Here is a 19,813-nt window from a genome sequence, read left to right as displayed (position 1 = left end):
TTTAAAAGGCTGCTAATACTAGTGTATTATAGCAGTATATGGTCCGCAGTATATGAGTGTAAACTCTCATATACTGCTGATCAGAATGTAAATTATTGTAGATTTTTGGCTTGTGTTTCCCATGAGGTTTTGAGATAGCAGTCTGTACATGTACAAGATTGTTTTAAGTTCCTGGTCTCTTAATTTCTAATGCATTCCCAATATCCTACATTTGTACTCTCCTCATGAGTTCTGGTTTTGATATCATATTTATGTGTGGATGATTTCCTACCTTTACTTTATGTTTGCCTTTACTGATGAGCTTTCCCATTCATAATTTTCGTGATTCTAGTTTTGGCCTTTTCTTTTCCACCTAGAGAAATTCCTTTAGGATTCGTTGTAAAGCTGGTTTGGTGATGCTGAAGTCTGTTAGCTTTTTCTTGTCTGTAAAGCTTTTGATTTTCTCCTTCAAATCCGAAGGCAAGCCTTGTGGGGTAGAGTATTCTCGGTTGCAGGTGTTTCCCTTTCATCACTTGAAATGTATCATGCCACTCCCTTCTGGCCTGCAGAGTTTCTGCTGAAAAATCAGCTGATAACTTTATGGGCATTCCCTTGTATGTTATTTGTTGCTTTTCCCTTGCTGCTTTTATTGATTTTTTAAATTTTTTTTAACATCTTTATTGGAGTATAATTGCTTTACAATGGTGTGTTAGTTTCTGCTTTATAACAAAGTGAATCAGTTATACATATACATGTCCCCATATCTCTTCCCTCTTGCTCCCTTGCTGCTTTTAATATGTTTTCTTTGTCTTTAATTTTTGTCAGTTTGATTAATATGTGTCTTGGCATGTTCCTCCTTGGGTTTATCTTGTGTGGGACTCTATGCTTCCTGGACTTGAGTGTTTCTTTTCTCACGTTAAGGAAGTTTTCGGCTATAATCTTGTAAAAATACGGAACACTTCACAAATTTACGTGTCATCCTTGCACAGGGGCCATGCTAATCTTCTCTGGATTGTTCCATTTTTAGTATATGTGCTGCCGAAGCAAGCACCAAAATGTAAATTAGTATATCCACTTTGAAAACCTATTTGGCATCATCAGCTAAAGCTGAGCATAAGCATACCCTGCGCACTAATGAGTTCTGCTCTTAGGTATGTACTTGATAGACATGTGTGCAGGTATACAAGAATGTCTGTAGCAACGTGAGTGAAAACAGTTCCAACAAGAAAGAATCCAAAGAGCCATCAATAGGAGAATGGATAAAAGAATTACAGTATGTTCTTGATCTATAATACTGTACAGAGATGAAAATGAAAGAACCACAGCAACTCCCTGAAACCTAATGAATTTCACAAATATAACATTGAGCAGAAAGACGGTAGACACACATAAACAAAACATTTTGATTCTTATTATTACATTTAAAAACAGGTAAAATGAACACTAATATTAGAAGTAAGAATAGTGAATCCTCTTGAGATAACGTAATCTTTGGCAAGGATTAGTTGAGACTGGGGCCATTCTGGAGGCTGGTAGATCCTGTTTTATGACCTGGGTGGCAGTAACACAGGAATTCATTTCATAATAATTCATTGAGCCAGACATTTATGTGTGGTATACTGAAATTTAAAAAAAAAAAAGATACATCAAGGGTTTGACAGCTGTCATGTTTCAGGGGAAGAAGGGAATGAAGGGTAAATGTATGGATATTTCAGGATTTGCTCTGTATATTTCTGTTCTGTTTGAAACTTGTACAATTATATATGTGTGCATTAGTAGTGCAATTTAAAAATACATTTAAAATATTAAAAGTACACTAAATGTGTACCTTCATACTGTTTATATTTATTTATTCCTCAGTTGTTCCCTTTTAAAGTTGAGTTTAGAATAGATCTTTCTGCTATTCAAAGAGATCCTGGAATATGTCTTTTACCAAAAGGTCTTATTCATGCTGATACTCAGCTTCCATGCTTCTGTCTTTAGTCACCTTAATGGTAAAGTTACCTACCACTGTGCTTGCATTTATTTTTATTAATTATTATTTTATCAAAACGTAAATTAATTTACATTTTGTTTTCTGTCCCTTTACACCTCTGTAGTCCATTTTAGATGAGAATCTCCTGCTAATAAATACTGACACAAACTCACTTTTACCCAGTGCTTGATATATATACGGTGTTGTAAATTATACAAAGGAATAATTTCTTTGTTCTGAAAGAAAATAATGAAATACTTTCATCTGGTCCATCTTTTTTTCTTTATAATGTCTCTAAAAGTTGAGAAGTGTAGATATTTTTCACATCTTTTAGCTGAGAAAAATTGGTACAGAAAGACAGAAATTACATGGTGGTAAAAATTGGTCTATAAAACAGGATTATTGTCAGTTTCAAGTCTACTCAGTAGACAATGTGATTTTATATGAAGGACTCAAATATTCCAGATATAACAGCTGTCAAAATATTACTTAGGTGTGCTTCAGTTCAGGAATATTAAAATATTTTTTATCTTTATTATAAAACAATAATGCAATAAAAAATTCTCCATTTCCAGGTGGTTTCCAAATATAGATTACCCTTCATGTTGTCGCTATACAGCTGTGTAATTACAGTTTTCTAAAAGTATCTTGGGCCACTATGCCATTTTAATTGCTGTTCCCTCAGCTTGAAATTACTTTCCATTATTGCTTTTCTCATACCCATTTGCCTTCCAACCTGCCTGCCAACCTGCCCAGTTGCTATTTATTCTTGAAGACTCAGTTAGGATAATGAACTTGATATCCTGCTCTGCTCTTCCCAAAAAATGACTTATATACCCTCCTCTGCATTCCCCAGATTATGGGTAGCACTATATTATATGGTTGTACTATGTTATGTCATATTATATGGTAGTATTTTTCATACTACACTATACATTTTGGCTTATTTGTTTCCAATCATCCTCTTCAACACTCTCCTAAATAGACTATGAGTTCCTTGAGAGCAAGTACTCTACTTTTTTATATCCTTTTCTTTGTTACTTAACACAATGCCTGGCAGGGAGTAGGTATTCAATAAGTATCTGTTATGCATAGGATGGTATTGTGTCACTATGTATAAACTGGCGTATCATTTACCTCTTTCATTTAGAAAGCCATTAATGAGAAAAGCTTTGCCATCTAATACCAGAGTTAGAACAAGAATCTACTCTATTTTTAGAGGGTAAGCAAATTTACTTCACCTCACCAATAGTAGTAACTTGTAGGAACCTATACTTAAGTGCAAAGTATTAACTATAACCTTTCAATATTACCATTCATACTGCTATACACATTGTCAGAAGTGAGAATGTGTCATCCATTCAGATGACTAAATATTCTTAAACGCTTGTAAATGCCCATTATTTACCAGGGGATTTCATTGGGAAAGGACAGATGTGAAGCAGATAAGGTCAGGTATTGGAGATACGCTCTGCTTCTCTCAGGAAAGATCGTTGGATAATCTGTTTAATCATATGCACACATGCTTTCTGCTCTAGGGCTTTGTGACTAAGCAACAGACCTTTTTTTTCCTACACAAACTTTGTTAGTGTGACACTGTCAGACTATGGGATCCCCTAAGCTAAAGGGAAAAATACATTGTTGTTTTTTCCATGAGACCTTAGCATCTGTTGCTGATTATAAGCAAGCAGTTAGACAATTCACTTATACAATTTCTCATTCTATCTTCCAAAATTTGGTACATGTGAGTAACTATGTCCCAATCTATGCAGGATTAGGTTAAGATAAGAAGAATTATATTTTTGATTTAATATACTATTTTTTTATTTTTTGAAAATATTTACTTGAACTTACATTAAATTTTTGCTGTTTGTTTAGCATTATTTAATGCTAACACAATAAGATAGGAAACATGCATAGACGATATGTCTAAGTCTAGAGGGTGTAATCCTTTATAAGCTTGTTTGGTAAGATATATTTTTATTTAGTTTATCTGTTTTAAGAAGTGAATTTAGCTGAAAAAAATAACTCCTCGCAGTTTGAAAGTTCACTTTATTAGTGGAGAAAAGAAACTAGAGTTATTTTTTAGTCAAACTAATCACAATTGAAATTATTGTGTTTATATTTCAGAAAATAACTAAGTTTACAAAGATAAATAGGTTAATGAAACTTTCCAATGTGCTGTGGGCAGAAAGAAGGGTCATTGAAAACAATGTGAAGGTCAGGGGGTGTGGGAGGACCTGGGAGATGCTGATGAAGGAGAAACTGCAAAGGAAGCAAGGAGCTGCATTCTTAAGGTACTCCATCTACTAGAAAGAAGCCAAGAGGAAAGGCAGGGAGAAAAATGACGTGTTATTGTTGTAAATCTGGGAAAAAGATGATGATATGCATAAGTCAATGGAAGTGGAGATAGATAAAAGTATACAGATTTGAAATATATTATAAAACTTACATTGTATATATGAATCTTAGTCTATATGCAGGTGTATGAAAACCTAGATTGATAGTAATTTCAACTTCAGTAAGTAATTACTAGGGCACCTCCACTAATCAAAGTTCCAGACTCTTGTATAGGATCAAGGCAGAAGGTAGAGGTGAAGAGTTCAAGGATTCATTTATTCAACAATATTACTGAGCATCTGCTGTTTGCCAGGAAATGTTCTTGGTGCTTGAAACATATCAATCAGTAAACAAAATGAAGATCTCCACTTCATGAAGCTTATATTTTTAGCAATGGAGAAGATATAGGCAATAAACAATTATCATAACAAATTAGTAAATTATAATATGTTAGAAGATGATTAGTGCTAAGTAAAGTAGTTAAAATTAAAACACAGCAGAAGGGATTAAAATGTTGATAGGGTGGTTTCTTGTAGTTTTGAGTTGGGTGTTTTCTCAGAGTCCCTTGTACATCCTCTTCTTTCTCTAGCCTGATGTTTACCTGGGCCAGGTTTCCCTCCTTTGGACTTAGAAGCAAACACCACAATATTCAAGGTGTGGGAATCTACTTTCCTGAATGGCTGCTGAGTGGCTAGATGATGCAACCCAGAAATGCAGGGAGTTAGCTCTCCATGGCATCAACCTTGACTAAGTCTAATTGAGAGTCCACAACCTAGGCAACCTAGGCATTCAGGAAATACCACATTTCCTTACATTCTACAAACCTATTTAGATTTTGATGCCCCATCCCACTGAAGTGGCAGGAAATTCAAACTCTTATTTTCAGGACTTATTTCCTTCTTCCCCCATCACCAGAACTGAAGTTTCCAAGGTCTTATCCAACATTATTAGTCTTCTATCCAAACAGTTTACTTCTCAGTTTTTCATTGGTTTGTCTATCTGTCCTTTCACCTCTCTGATATTTTGTCATACAAATATATAACCATAAAAATGTAATGGCTTATATTTAGTGGGCACAGTAATTGTTACTATATTAAGTGCTTCACATGGATTTTTTTTCATTTGGTTCTCACAACTTTATGAGTTAAGCGTTGGTGTTGTCCTCATTTTAAAGATGTAGAAATTGAGGTTTCAAGAGGTCCAGTAACTCGACCAAGATCATATATCTGGTGAATTTAGGATGGGAATGTCAGTGGTTACTGAGCTTTTATTCTTACAGTAGAGGATTTAGTGGAAGAGCTGATTTGCTCTCTTTTTAGCATTTATTATGTGTAAACATGTAGCATGATTGTTAAATATCTTAGATCACCTAGTAGATTGTAGGTTTCATGAAAGCTTAAATATTTTGCTTATCCTTGTAATCTCTAAATTTTCTGATGTGGTCTTTTGTACACAATAGTTTATGTTTGAAATAACTATGGAAAAAATTGGACAAAACCATACAATAAATTACAATAAAATATCTCAGAGAAATGATTATCTCTTTGATAACAAAAGAGGCAATGCATTTTGTAATGCTGCAGCATTTCTAATCTGAGACCTAATTAAGCAACTTGAAAAAAAGTGCTAAAATTAAGAACCACAGACAGCAGGAGTGCTCATATCAGAAATTTTTAATTGCTAAGTGTGGAGACAAATAATAAACAAAATGGTGGATACACACTTATGAATAATGATTCTCAAAATTGACCCAAATGAAAAAGGGAGCAATGGTACAATTGTTGAGAGTACAAATCCCATAGGGAAATGCTAATTGTGATATAGTGTTTAAGTCTAGAGAATGGAAAAACAGAGAGGTAACTTTAAGCATACAGAGTTTGGTTCTGTGTAAGAAAACTATAATTTACCATAGATCTACTCAGTTGTATGGATGTATCTAAACAATTTTTATCTTGCCCTTGATAAGTATCATTAAGCATCCTTTTAAAAAAATTTTATTGAGGTATAGTTTATACACAATATTATATGTTTCAAGTGTACAACATAGTGATTCACAATTTTTAAAGGTTATATTCCATTTATAGTTATTATAAAATTTTGGCTATATTCCCTGTATTGTACAATATATCCTTGTAGCTTATTTTTTAAAATTTCTTTATTTTATTTTTGGCTGCATTGGGTCTTCGTTGCTGCTCACAGGCTTTCTCTAGTTGTGGCGAGCAGGGGCTACTCTTTGTTGCTGTGAGTGGACTTCTCATTGCGGTGGCTTCTCTTGTTGCGGAGCATGGGCTCTAGGTGCATGGGATTCAGTAATGTGGCATGTGGCCTCAGTAGTTGTGGCCCACGGGCTCTAGAGCACAGGCTCAGTAGTTGTGGCACACGGGCTTAGTTGCTCCGTGGCATGTGGGATCTTCCCGGACCAGGGCTTAAACCTGTGTGCCCCCTGCATTGGCAGGCAGATTCTTAACCACTGCACCACCAGGGAAGCCCTGTAGCTTATTTTATACACAGTAGTTTGTACCTCTTAACCCCTCACCCCTATCTTGCCTCTCCCCCCTCCCTCTCCCCACTGGTAACCACAAGTTTCTCTCTATATCTGTGAGTCTGTTTCTTTTTTGTTACATTCACCGGTTTGTTTTATTTTTTTTAGATTCTACATATAAGTGATATCTTTCTCTGTTTGACTTATTTCACTTAGCATAATATCCTACAAGTCCATCTACGTTGTTGCAAATGGCAAAATTTCATTCATTTTTATGACCGAATATTATCCCACTGTATATATATGCCACATCTTCTTTATCCATTCATCTGTTGATAGACACTTAGGTTGCTTCCCTATCTTGGCAAGTGTAAATAATGCTGTTTTATTTTTAGTTTTTTGGGAAGCTCTGTACTGTTTTCCACATTGGCTGTACCACTTTACATTCCCACCAACAGTGTTCCTTTTTCTCCACATCCTAGTCAAAAATTTGTTATTTGTGGTCTTTTTGATGTTAGCCATTCTGACAGGTATGAAGTGATACCTCATTGTGATTTTGATTTGCGTTTCTCTGTTGATTAACAATGTTGAGCATCATTTCATGTGCTGTTGGCCTTCTGTATGTCTTCTTTGGAAAAATGTCTCTTCAGGTCTTCTGAGCATTTTTTATTCAGGTTGTTTGTTTTTTTGCTGTTGAGTTGTAGGAGCTGTTTATATATTTTGGATATTAACCCCTTATTGGTCATATCATTTGCAAATATTTTCTCCCATATTAGTAGGTTGTCTTTGCATTTTGTTGGTGGTTTCCTTTGCTTTGCAAAAGCATTTAAGTTTAATTAGATCCCATCTATTTATTGTTGCTTTTATTGCCTTTGCTTTAGGAGACAGGTCCAAAAAATATTGCTACAATTTATGTCAAAGAGTGTTCTACCTATGTTTTCTTCTAGGAGTTTTATAGTTTCTGGTCTTACATTTAGGTCTTTAATCCATTTTGAGTTTATTTTTGTATATGGTGGTTAACTAACACTAAGTATCTTTTAAAGTCTTTTGGAGGGCAACTGCATTCTTATTTTTCTTGCAATAGGTTATCTCTAGCAACACAAGTTGTTGTTGTTGTTATCTCTATCTGGGAAAGAATAGTACCTTTACTTCCCTTGCAAAATGTTCCTCCAGCTAGAGATGTTAATTTGCCCCAAACTGGCAATGTGTAGTCTTGTAGAAAAATCTTTCCCTCTGGGCTTCCCTGGTGGCGCAGTGGTTGAGAGCCCGCCTGCCGATGCAGGGGACACGGGTTCGTGCCCCGGTCTGGGAAGATCCCACATGCCGCGGAGCGGTTGGGCCCGTGAGCCATGGCCGCTGAGCCTGCGCCTCCGGAGCCTGTGCTCCACAATGGGAGAGGCCATAACAGTGAGAGGCCCGCGTACCGCAAAAAAAAAAAAAAAATCTTTCCCTCTGCTACTCAGCAAAACAGGTGGCCTTGGCTTTGGTCCCTGTTGCTATGGGTCACTGCACACCTGGACCCATTTGTTCAGCTTCAAGTGGAGCAGGTGTGATGAGGATTGGCTATCCTGTGGGACAAAAATGGACTCCGCACAGCGCTTTGCTCCTGTGACAGGCAGCCTTGCTGAGTGAGTGGGCTGGAACGGGCTATGGTAGACTCAGGAGGGAGCCAAATAGAAGGGCTGATAATGCAAACACTGACTTTAGAATCTAAAATAATTTGTAGCAGTAAGTAGAGCCTGGCAGCTGTTCACACAGAAGTTAAATGCTGGTTAACACCATGGCAGGTGCTCTGCATGGGCTGGACAATTGCAAGCACTTGGATAAATATTGGCTGTTGATTTATTCTCACTGTTTCAAGAGTGTCAGTTTCCCAGCCTTCAGATAGATACTACTAATTTACTTCATCTAGCCCCTTTATTTATTATTTAATTTATATTTAAGAACACAGCAGAGGAAGTCACAGTCATGTTAGAGCAAGGCTGCAAGTCCCTTGGTCTGGGTAGGTTTGTAAACATAAATAAATAAAAGTGTACAGCCTGATTAGCTCTATCTCTTAGAGGTAGAAGCTTCAAGGTAAGAATTATGTCATTCATCTTGGTAACTGATTATTATGATGGATCAGAGACATGCTCAGTGTGTTTTATGTGAAAATCATGTAATATCACTGTTAAAGGAACATTGAGATAGGGAAACTCACCTTCAAAGTTCAAGGAATTATTTGTGACAGTAATTTTGATGTTTTTAAATATTGAAGTTTGAGTTATTCGTTTGCTTAACAAGTGTTCATTGAAAAGTGGTTGGCGGGACATGAGTAAATAAAACACAGTCCCTGACCTCAAGGAGTTTATGGACTAGGGAGGGAAACTGACAACACAACAGTTTCAACACGATGCACATCTACAGATGGATGTACACACGGGCTGTAGAAAACCTGACTGAGACTGCTCGTCAGAGAAAAATTATTCCTCCATTTTTATGTGAAATAGAAAAAAACAGCTTCAAAAATGGGATAGCTGGGTTTACAATGTGTAAATGTTTTGAAGTCACTCACCTCACACAGAATGGTCTCTGTGAAGTATATTAACGAGTGTTTCTAGAAAACTATTTCAGAAGAAATCATGTGGCTATATTGACACCATGTGCATTTTAGAGCTCTCTGGATTGTAAGTGGCAGAATCCTGATTCAAAAATACTCAAGACAAAAGGAGCAATAACAGGCTCACAAATCAAAACTTGTGGGAGCTAGAGGTGCTTTGGACACATCTGGGTTCACGTCCTGAAGTAATGGCATCTGGAAGCTTTCCCTCCATCTTTAGTTTTCTTCTCTGTGGCCTTCGTTCTTAGGCAGGCTGTCTGCACATGGTGTACTCCTGCAGGACTGGTTCCATCCAGCCAGGTTCAAGAATAGTGAGAATGAGAACACTTCATTACCAAGTGCACCAGCAAAAATCCCAGGATCAGCTCTGATGACCTTTGATTGGGTCAGGTGCCCAACCCTGAACAGTCACAGAGACCAAGAGGATAAGTTGCTCCAAAAGGTCAAACTTGGGCCACGTGCCACCTTTAGAGAAGGGGATAGAGGCAGCTCACCCAAATCAGGTGGGCTGAGAGCAGGTGAGAGGTAGTTACCTGTGGAAAATTGAGCAGTTCTTATTAGAAGTGAGACTGGTTAGGCAAATCAGCCACCGAAACCCATGGATTTCTGTTTAATTAAACTTTTTATTTTGAGATAATTGTAGACCCACATGTTTTTAAGTGTTAAACATTTAAAGATTAAAAAAAATAATGTCTATTTTCTCAAACTTCCTAAGCTACTCTTTCAAAACCCTTTGTTTTAATAAGTTATTAAAGAAAATTTCCAATTTGCATTTGTAATCAACATCTCTATTTTAGAACAGGGAAAGAACCCTAGGTTCCAGGCCTAGCTTTGCTAATAAAAATCTGTGTGGTATTAGGCAAAACACCTGAACTTTTTCAGGCTCCATGTTCTCAACTGTAAATGTAGTAATTTTTGTGGCCTCACTTCCCTCACGGGATTGTTGGCAAGATAAATAAAATGACAATATGGTTTTAAACTGTAAAATATTACTATATTTCTTCACAAAGTTTATTTTTGAAACACATATTTTTACTTGATTTTGTATACAGATTTCTTTCCACTGTATTATTTCTATCTCCTATATACACATGAAAACTTTAGAAAAATTAATGTCTAATGTGATAATTTAGCTTCCTATATTTTCCAGAAAATTAAGACTTGGATTTTTTTCATACTTCTCTAGATTCTTCCAGTGGCTTTTTAGTGCTTGTTTGTTAGTCATCTATAAGTTAGCCATACTTATTTGATTGTTTGGAAGCCTTTGAAATAAGGTAATCATTCTGTTCGTAGCTAAGTGGCTACTAAAATGCCTGAACAAATTAGATGCAACAACTCTCATTCAGGAGCTTTAGAAATAAGTATCCTCATAGGAATTGTGACCATGTAAATACTAGGCCATCAATTTGTGTACAGACTATTCACAGTCAAATAATACATTGAACAGGCCTGGGCTCACAGAGTATGATATCAAAGGCAACTCTATTTTTATCTTCACTGTTTTCAAAAAGGAATACAGTGGAAGAATTTCTTCCCCTGCTCATGGTTAAAATCTTGGGCATGCTCAGTATTTTTTCTTGCCACTCTTAAGTAATACAAAGTCTTATAGTCTCATTTTGTCACAAACTTAATCTCAATTTACTAGCTGTATAAATAACCCATTTAGAAAATAAAAATTTGAACTTGATTTAAACTTAAAATTTTCTCTTTCTGGTGCAAATAAAAATGCAGTCCTCTCTCTCCCCTCCTGATTCTACCTCTCCTCCCCCAGCATGCCACTCTTGGGTCCTGACCCTTGCAGAATTAAAGATGGGAGGAGATGGAAAGTGGAAGAAGGAAAGTTCTTACTTGGCTGGTAAGGCTGTAAGACAACTTCATCATCTTGACGTCTTAGGAACTGCCAAATGTTTAGAGGCAATTCTTCTTTCAATAGTGATTCTTAGAGGGGGTATTTGACTACTTTTCCTTTCACAAGGACAATGCATTTTTATTCCCCTTGAAAAATGCTCCTCCCTAGGCTTATGGTTTTCTGGAGACCCACTTCATCCAGGTTATTTGTCCACATCTTATTGCCTTTTCAGATGGACAATTGAAAAGTTTTAAAACTGGTTCCAGATTGATTCTGTCTTCCATGTGGAAACTCTTGCATTTTTCTGCCTAAATTCTACCAAAATTTCTGGAGATGGACTCCAATCCCAGTACAGAAACCACCTCTCTTTTGTTTTGCAAAAGCAGCATGTTAGATTTTCTTGTGTCCTATGCCTGATTAAATGCTGGGGACTTTTATTAAGCTCCATGATTGATGCCTTTGAAAATCTTATTACAGTACTTGAGGTGAAGATGGGCTACCTCCACTCTTCTCTCTTGGTGGAAGGTGTTTTGGGGATTAATTAGTAGAAGTTTCAAAACAATTCCTCTTCAAAAATCCCCTCTAATTTCCACAGACCAAGTTTTGTCCCCTTGAGGTGGGTGCAGGGTTGTGAGAATAATGAAACTTCATTCAGGTATGCATGTCTGGAACCTTCTTTGGAACACAGCATTGCATTTATTAATTCTTGGTTCTTTGGTTGAAATTTCCAATTTAAATATTGTGATTCACCTACTGTTTAATCCACACTCACACTCATTTCACCTCTCGAAATCCTTTGTAGTATGCTGTTGCATCTGTATAAGGCCCCACTGATTCATTTACTTTTCAACATCTCTGTAATCTACTGAATTTTCTACCAACAGAAATGATCAGGCACTACAATGATTTTGTCCTTGCTGGGTTCTTCTGTTTGAAGAGTGTCCTTGTAGATTAATTGAACTAGCATTGTTAATATCATCATTGACAAGCAACATGATGATAACTGTCAAAAATGTAATTTGGGTTTTTTTTCTTTAAAATTGAGTGGCATGAACAATTCTTCTTCACTATTTAGAAATCTGTTCTACAAATTCCAACACTTTTGATAGTAACTTTAAGAACAATTGAAGATTAAGGAAGTAGCTTTTATTTCTTAAATTAGTTGCTAATTATCAGTACTGCATGGTAAAGAGCCTTGAACAACAAATAGGTAACTCGGCAAGCAAGAAACAGCCATAATAATAAACCAGAGTTCTCATCTCCTAAAGTATCACACCCAGAATCTAGAGTCGGACATAACTAAAACCACATAATCAATTAAACTTTTGATCACCCCTAATGATCTAGACAGAGATGATCTGCCAGAAAAAAATATATCTTCTAATTATGATGGGTTGGTGATGTGGAGAAAGATGAATGATTCAACGTATAAACAATCTCTGATCGAATACACATACACAATTTTAACTAGAGAGGAATACTTAAATAATCTCTAGAAACTTCAGTCCTACAGTTCTATGCATCACTACACAATGGCAAGCTAGCTGCTGAAGAAAAAAACATTGAAAAACTCCATTGTATAGGTCATAAATTTGGAGGAAATAAATGAGGTGACAAAGCAAGGTTGCCTGCCATGTCTCTTTTATAAGTTGAAAGCATTGCATTTAGGGAACATGTTATGTCTGTTGGACAACCTTCATGCAGTTTTTAATATGGAGGTCAATTGCAGGAAGCATTGATGGTATTTTCCTGAGGGTTTAATTCACAGGGAGTGTCCTAAGCATTAGCAAAAGCAAAGCCCAGGGCGTGGTAAGAGCAAATAAAATGAGATTGCCATTTAATAAAACAGACTTGTAATTGAGTACAAGAATTTCAAGTGCTAGAACTAAAACTGCTTTCTGAGAGCTATCACATACCTGATAATGTTTTCCCTGAGCACTGCAAATGAAAAGGTTTCTTTAATATAGTGCTATTCCATTTATGTTTTATGCAGACTTAGATCAATCACATTAATAATCAACATCATTTGGAAAGAAAAGATGTTTACTAAGCGAGCCTTAATTTATTGATTTATTCTTATGTAGGGCCCTTAGCTGCCTATGAAAAAGACTGCCCAGTTGTGTTTTGCCTGCCACGAAGCAGGCATTTTAGAAGCAGCGATGTAAAAATTAGTTGGTATTATTTGACTTCAAGTGACAGAATATTCAACCATAATTGGCTTAAGCGGAAAGAGAGTGTATTGGCTTATAGGATTGGGAAGTCCAGAATGTGATATGGCTTCGGGCAAGCCTGCACCTGGAGATCAAATGAAATCATCTGGACCTGATCTCTCTTCCAGCTGTCGCCTTTTCTTTTCTCACTATTGGCTTTATTCATAGATATTCTCTCCTCTCTTATGCCAAGATAGCCTCTAGGAATTAAATGTTTATATGCTCACAATTCTAGTCCCGTTCCAAAGTTTTGATATTTTGATCCGTTGGTTCTGATTGAGACTAATGTCCAATCTTGGACCAGGCTTGGTGGCCAGAGAAATACAGAAGCCAACGGCAGTGACAGAGTTACATGGACTACAGGTACCAACAGTTTGATCAAGAAGGATCTCTAAAGAGAAATTGGGGTGTGAGTATAAGCAGATGAGGAGAGTGTGCAGAGTTGCAAGTACAGCAAGTATCCACTATAGATTTTTCCCGCTGGTCACTTCTAGAAGAGATTAGTGAAGCAAAAGGAGAGTGTCTTGTGGTGACATCTAAAGGCCACTAAAATTGCTTTCCCCAGAAATGGTTCCTTTAAAGATTCTGTCTTGTAAGGAATATGTCTGTGGCAACTGAAGACCCAAATAAGTGGACAACCCTTCTTTCTAGCCCAAATTCAGATAAATGTTTAGTTAACAGTCACTCAAAGACAATCTCACTCTTGGGCAGTGTCTTCTTAAGTCTTGCTCTACCTCTGATTAAAAACAATAAAACTTAACTTGCAATTTTAAGGTGTTTTCCTATTTATCATGTCATTTGAAATATCCCCCAAGCGTTTTATATTTCATTAGCTAAACTAAATTTGCTTTGCAGAAAAGTGATATACAGAGAGCCAAAGAGAATGATCTCTACAGCGTTTTAGTTTAAAATTTATTCTAAGCAGCCAGAACTCTACATTTTTATTTTTCAGATACAGTTTTATTAAGCCTGATTCACCTTATCCTAAACTTATACCTTTTATATCCAAACCAGAGCTTTATATTTATCTCTATTAACCATTCTGTTTTTGTAATATTTAACTTATTTTTCCAACATACTGAGATAGTTTGTGGTCTAATTTCTCATGTAATAAACTCATTATAACCTCTTCATTCTCCTCTCCTTATTTCTCTGCCCATCCCATCTTCCATGGCTTGGGGTTAAAGAGAAGCTTCAATGGTTTCTTCATCCTATGCCATAGTCCTCTCTACTCTGTTGGTTTCCCCAATGCCAGACTTGAGTGGCATGTACCCCAGCAATTCTGGAGCCAAGATTTATGATCCAGTTTTAAGTTGAAGATGGTGAGTGCAAACTGGGAAAGAACATAGGAAAAAGGCCTGTAAATATTTAACATCTGGGTACAGTGTGACAGAGGAAGGGAAACAAAGATATTAAGTTTGGATAAGAAGGGAAGAAGATTAAGGGTCATCTATATGTTGCACTTGGCCTGTGTATTCTCTTAGTCTACTACCAGAGACAGTAAAAAAAAAAAAAAAAGTGATAAATTCCTTGTTTAATCCTTGACTACTGCAGTTTGAGGCTACTGCTACTATCCCTCAGAAATCAATTTCCCTGCGGTTACCAGTGTCCTAAAATTACCAAATACAAGGACTGTTCTTCCATTACTTGATGTCTCTGTATTGTTTTGTACTCTTGACTTCTCTTGCCACATAATTCTACTCACTGTTGTCTTTGGTGAGATCATTCATCTTAAAGACGCTTCTTCTACTTTGGTAGTCTTTGGTTTCAGTCGTTAGTCATCCAAGCCAGAAACTGATAGACTAAACTTAGACCTCATGTATATTCCTTTCCCAAAGCATTTAATTTAACTTTTAAACAACTTTATTGAGAAATAATTTGAATGTTATACAATTCATCCATTTAAAGTATACAGTGCTATGGGTTTTAGTATATTAACAGAACTGTGCAAGTATCATCACTATCAGTTTCAGAACATTTAATCATCCCAAAAAGAAATCCCATATTCATCAATAGTCACTTTCCATTTCCCCTACCTCTTCATCCCTGCATCCCCAGCCCTAGGTAACCACTAATCTATTCTCTGTCTCTATCGATCTACCTATTCTGGATGTTTCATGTAATACAGTCATACATTATGTGGTCTTTTGTGACTGACTTCTTTCACTTGGCATAATGATTTCAAGATTCATCCATCCTGTGGCATGTGTCAATATTTCATTCATTTTAGTTGTCAAATACCATTTCCTTGTAGAGATAAACTACATTTTATTTATTTAACAGCTGATAGACTGGTTTGTTTCCACTTTTTGGCAATTCTGAATAATCTTGCTGTGAGCATTCATGTACAACGTTTTGTGTGAATGTATTGCTTTTTTCTTCTCTTTAGCATATATGTAGGAGTGTAATTACTGTGTCATATGGTAACTCTCCGTTTAACTTTTTGCGGAACTGCCAGATTGTTTTCCAAGATGGCTGAACCAGTTTACACTCCCATCAACATGCAAAAGGTTACAATTTCTCCATATCCTCAACAACACTTGTCTTTTTAACCTGTTGCTATTGTTGTTGTTATAATTATTATCATTGCCTTCCTAGTGAATGTGAAGTGATATCTCATTGTGGTTTTGATTTGCATATACCTAATGATTAATGATGTTAAGCATCTTTTCCAGCACTTATTGGCTATTTGTATATTTTCTTTGAAGAAATGTCTATTGAAATCCTTTGCTGGTTTTTAAATTACGTTATTTGTTTTTTAGTTATTTACGTGTGAAAGTTCTTTTCCTTTTTTTAACATCTTTATTGGAGTATAATTGCTTTACAATGGTGTGTTAGTTTCTGCTGTATAACAAAGTGAATCAGCTGTAAGTGTACATATACCCCCATATCCCTTCCCTCTTACATCTCCCTCACTCACTCCCTATCCCACACCTCTAGGTGGTCACAAAGCACTGAGCTGATCTCCCTGTGCGATGCAGCTGCTTCGCACTAGCTATCTATTTTACATTTGGTAGTGTACATATGTCCATGCCACTCTCTCATTTCTCTCATTTTGTCCCAGCTTACCCTTCCCCCTCCCCGTGTCCTCAAGTCCATTCTCTATGTATGCATCTTTATTCCTGTCAGAACCATTTTCTGTTTTAGATTCCATATATATATGTTAGCATATGGTATTTTTCTCTTTATAACTTACTTCACTCTGTATGACAGACTCTAGGTCCATCCACCTCACTACAAATAACTCAATTTCATTTCTTTTTATGGCTGAGTAATATTCAATTGTATATATGTGCCACATCTTCTTTATCCATCAATCTGTCGATGGACACTTAAGTTGCTTCCATGTCCTGGCTATTGTAAATAGTGCTGCAATGAACATTGTGGTACATGACTATTTTTGAATTATGGTTTTCTCAGGATATATGCCCAGTAGTGGGACTGCTGGGTCATATGGTAGTTCTATTTTTAGTTTTTTAAGGAACCTCCATACAGTTCTCCATAGGGGCTGTATCAATTTACATTCCCACCAACAGTGCAAGAGGGTTCGCTTTTCTCCACACCCTCTCCAGCATTTATAGTTTGTAGATGTTTTGATGATGGCCATTCTGACTGGTGTGAGGTGATACCTCATTGTAGTTTTGCTTTACATTTCTCTAATGATTAGTGATGTTGAGCATCCTTTCATGTGTTTGTTGGCAATCTATATATCTTCTTTACAGAAATGTCTATTTAGGTCATCTGCCCATTTTTGCATTGGGTTGTTTGTTTTTTCGATATTGAGATGCATGAGCTGCTTGTATATTTTGGAGATTATCCTTTGTCAGTTGCTTTGTTTGCAAATATTTTCTCCCATTTTGAGGGTTGTCTTTTCGTCTTGTTTATGGTTCCCTTTGCATGCAAAAGCTTTTAAGTTTCATTAGGTCCCATTTATTTGTTTTTGTTTCCATTTCTCTAGGAGGTGGGTCAAAAAGGATCTTGCTGTGATTTATGTCATAGAGTGTTCTACCTATGTTTTCCTCTAAGAGTTTTACAGTGTCTGGCCTTACATTTAGGTCTTTAATCCATTTTGAGTTTATTTTTGTGTGTAGTATTTGGGAGTGTTCTAATTTCATTCTCTAGCATGTAGCTGTCCTGTTTTCCCAGCACCGCTTATTGAAGAGGCTGTCTTTTCTCCATTGTATATTCTTGCCTCCTTTATCAAAGATAAGGTGACCATATGTGCGCAGGTTTATCTCTGGGCTTTCTATCCTGTTCCATTGATCTATATTTCTGTTTTTGTGCCAGTACCATACTGTCTTGATTACTGTAGCTTTGTAGTATAGTCTTTAGTCAGGGAGCCTGATTCCTCCAGCTCCATTTTTTGTTCTCAAGATTGCTTTGGCTATTCGGAATCTCTTGTGTTTCCCTACAAATTGTGAAATTTTTTGGTTCTAGTTCTGTGAAAAATGCCAGTGGTAGTTTGATAGGGATTGCATTGAATCTGTAGATTGCTTTGGGTAGTATAGTCATTTTCACAATGTTGATTCTTCCAATCCAAGAACATGGTTTATCTCTCCATTTGTTTGTATCATCTTTAATTTATTTCATCAGTGTCTTATAATTTTCTGCATACAGGTCTTTTGTCTCCTTAGGTAAGTTTATTCCTAGGTATTTTATTCTTTTTGTTGCAATAGTAAATGGGAATGTTTTCTTAATTTCTCTTTCAGGTTTTTCATCATTAGTGTATAGGAATGCAAGAGATTTCTGTGCATTAATTTTGTATCCTGCTACTTTACCAAATTCATTGATTCACTCTAGTAGTTTTCTGATAGCATCTTTAGGATTCTCAATGTATAGTATCATGTCATCTTCAAACAGTGACACTTTTACTTCTTCTTTTCTGCTTTGGATTCCTTTTATTTCTTTTTCTTCTCTGATTTCTGTGGCTAAAACTTTCAAAACTATGTTGAATAATTATGGTGAGATTGGGCAACCTTGTCTTTTACCTGATCTTAGTGGAAATGGTTTCAGTTTTTCACCATTGAGAATGATTTTGGCTGTGGGTTTGTGATATGTGGCCTTTATTATGTTGAGGTAAGTTCCCTCTATGCCTACTTTCTTGGAAAGTTTTTTATCATAAATTCGTGTTGAATTTTGTCAAAAGACTTTCCTGCATCTATTGAGATTATCATATGGTTTTTATCCTTTAATTTGTTAATATGGTGTATCACGTTGATTGATTTGTGTATATTGAAGAATCCTTGCATTCCTGGGATAAACCCCACTTGGTCATGGTGTATGATTCTTTTAATGTGCTGTTGGATTCTGTTTGCTAGTATTTTGTTGAGGATTTTTGCATCTATGTTCATCAGTGATATTGGCCTGTAGTTTTCTTTTTCTGTGACATCTTTGTCTGGTTTTGGTTTCAAGGTGATGGTGGCCTTGTGGAATGAGTTTGGGAGTGTTCCTCCCTCTGCTGTTTTTTGGAAGAGTTTGAGAAGGATAGGTGTTAGCTCTTCTCTAGATCTTTGATAGAATGTACCTGTGAAGCTGTGTGGTATGGGACTTTTGTTTGTTGGAAGATTTTAAATCACAGTTTCAATTTCAGTGCTTGTGATTGGTCTGTTTTTATTTCCTCTTTCTTCCTGGGTCAGTCTTGGAAGGTTGTGCTTTTCTAACAATTTGTCCATTTCTTCCAGGTTGTCCATTTTATTGGCATGTAGTTGCTTGTGGTAATCTCTCATGATCCTTTGTATTTCTGCAGTGTCACTTTTTACTTCTCCTTTTTCATTTATAATTTGTCGATTTGAGTCATTTCCCTCTTTTTCTTGATGAGTCTGGTTAATGGTTTCTCAATTTTGTTTATCTTCTCTAACAACCATCTTTTAGTTTTATTGATCTTTGCTATTGTGTCCTTCATTTCTTTTTCATTTATTTCTGATCTGATTTTTATGATTTCTGCTAACTTTGGGGATTTTTTTGTTCTTCTTTCTCTAATTGCTTTAGGTTTAAGGTTAGGTTGTTTATTTGAGATTTTCCTTATTTATTGAGGTAGGATTGTATTGCTATAAACTTTCCTCTTAGAACTGCTTTTGCTGTACCCCATAGGGTTTGGGTCTTTGTGTTTTCATTGTGATTTGTTTCTAGGTATTTTCTCATTTCCTCTGATTTCTTCAGTGATCCTTGGTTATTTAGTAGCATATTGTTTAGCCTCCATTTGTTTGTGTGTTTTACAGTTTTTTCCCTTTAATTGATATCTAGTCTCATAGCACTGTGGTTTGAAAAAATATTTGATACGATTTCAATTTTCTTAAATTTACCAAGGCTTGACTTGTGACCAAGATATATCTATCCTGGAGAATGTTCCATGAGCACTTGAGAAGAATGTGTATTCTGT

General features: G+C 36.1%; 1 non-coding gene across 1 annotated transcript; it reads right to left on the bottom strand.

Annotated features, from left to right (window-relative positions):
• Positions 1-923: 923 nt before the first annotated feature.
• On the bottom strand, positions 924-1,030 carry LOC115851111 (U6 spliceosomal RNA). Its single transcript, XR_004038613.1, has one exon. It is a non-coding gene; the product is annotated as a U6 spliceosomal RNA (small nuclear RNA).
• Between the last annotated feature and the right edge of the window lie 18,783 nt (positions 1,031-19,813).

Source organism: Globicephala melas, chromosome 7 (genome assembly GCF_963455315.2).
Source record: "Globicephala melas chromosome 7, mGloMel1.2, whole genome shotgun sequence".
Classification (NCBI taxonomy): domain Eukaryota; kingdom Metazoa; phylum Chordata; class Mammalia; order Artiodactyla; family Delphinidae; genus Globicephala; species Globicephala melas.
The sequence above is the reverse complement of the archived record's forward strand: the minus strand, read 5'-3'. Positions and strand labels throughout refer to the sequence as shown.